We start from the raw sequence: 2,049 nt of genomic DNA on the forward strand, positions 1-2,049 counted from the left end.
CGTGGTGCTCATTTCTGCCTGGGGGCCTTCCGGGGACCCCGGTTGTCTTTGGGGGTGCGCAGGCCCTTGCCCTGTGATCAGAGGCTCACCGACCGATGAGTTCGGTGGCACAGCTTGAGAAATGGAGACTCTCCGGGCATCAGCTAAGGGGGCCCGGGGCCTTCCCAGGCCTGCTGGAGTCCGGGAAGCCGGGTGGCACCCAGAAGGAAGGACCCGTCGGACTCTGCCTGGGGACAGCCTGCTCCACGCCAGAAGGGTCTGCTGCTCAGGCAGCATCCCCGTGCCTCTCCTCCAGTGGGTCCCTCAGGTAGAATCGGGGCAGGCCCCACTGGACGTGCAGGGAGGAGGCTCGGAGGATGCATCCTTTGCAGGACCCGGTCTGGTACAGCAGCAGACGGAGCCATCTCCCGGGGCTTTCTGGCTTCTCCCAGGGTGTTCAGGAGTCTCCCAAGTGCACAGGAGCTCGTGCCCAAAGGGTGGAGTTCGGCACCGCTTCGCTCAATTCAGGAGTGGAGAAGGAACCTAGAGGACCCTCTGGAGGTGGCAGGTGGAATGTCCTGCTTTTTTTTGTTTTTTGTTTTTTGTTTTTAAATCAACCACTGAAAGAAGGCAGAAGGAGTCCATGGGCCTCTTAGGCCCGAAACCTTAAAAGCACAGGAGCAAAGCAGAAAAGGTCCAGAGGGTTGATGGTCCTCCGTTCCACCTGAATCCAGCTAGAGAGCGAGCCAGGCGGATAGGTGTGCCCCTCCTCGCCGGTGCGCTGAGGCACGGTCACGCAAAGAGACATTCGCCTTCCACGTCAACGCACCTTTAAGGGTGAGAGCGGTCCGCCGTGCCCAAGAGGAACGGGATGACACGCAACTGGGACTTGCCTCACCTTGGCTTGGGGGACCTCAAGAGCAGTCCCGTGGGGGCGGTGTTATTACTCGTGGTGGTAGAAGTGGAGGGCGTGTCCGGGTACTTGAGTTCACGGGCATTTCTCCCGCCGCCTCTCAGCCTATCTGCACCAGGTCTCACACGTTCAGTTGCAGCTCTTCCCGTTTCGAAGGCGCACGTGGGCAAGAAGTCCTGGGCAGCACAAGAAAGTCAATCACGTTGAGACAGAGAGAGCAGGAGAGGAAGTGGGCCCCAGTAGAAGTGGGCGAGAGAGCGTTGGGTGGGAACGTGGCACGAGAGAGAGAAATTATGAGATTGAGAGAGGGAGGGATGGGGAGAGAGAGAGAGAGAGAGAAAGAGAAAGAGAAAGAGAAAGAGAAAGAGAAAGGAAACTATGTTGTGGAAAATGGCAGCGGAAAGTCCATGGGGGTGAAAGAGTCCGGCAATGGCCAGGGAGTTAGCAGCTTGGCGTAGTGTCTTCCCAGTGTTTTGTCTGTCTTGAGAACAGCATTCAACGCGACTGTGTTCCCGCAGCAGACGTTAGGCCGCTGCCCACGCCCTGACTGCCGGACGAGGTCAACATAGGCTTTCCGTCACAGAATATGTTTGGGCAGGAAGATCGGAACACTTGGGGCTGGGCCATCTACCGCTCCCCCACGGCACACACGAGTCCTCAGGGGAATGCCCGCCTCTGTGTGCGTTGTACGTGTAGCCTTCTGGGCAGAGCCGTGGAGAGTTGGACGTAGGCCAGGTGTGAGGAGGAGAGGTGTGTTTGGGGTGGCCACTGGCTCCCCTCCTGTCTGACGTAGGCTGGCGTGGGCTCTTCCCCCAGCCCCTTGCCGGTGCTGCCACGTGAGAAGGGCCCGGGTGCCGGTCCCGCTATTCCGGAATTGTGGGTTCACCTGAAGTTTGAGGCCAAACCCCAGCGGTCAGTGGGACGCCAGTCGCCTTTGACCTCTTGGTCAAGCTGGCCTTGCAGTGACCCGTGAGAATGCCCAAGTGCCAATGTGTCCCGGGGGGCAGGGCCAGGGCTAGGGATCCTAGTGTGTGCCCAGTCTCCTTCTCTTCCCTGCGGGTTCCACCATCCTCCCATCCCAACGCATCGGTAGGGATGCGGTTAGGTCGGGTCCTTCCCCAGGGCGGTCCAAGGGGACCGCTTTCTGGTTTGTCAGG

Source organism: Gorilla gorilla, chromosome X, assembly GCF_029281585.2.
Source record: "Gorilla gorilla gorilla isolate KB3781 chromosome X, NHGRI_mGorGor1-v2.1_pri, whole genome shotgun sequence".
NCBI lineage: Eukaryota > Metazoa > Chordata > Mammalia > Primates > Hominidae > Gorilla > Gorilla gorilla.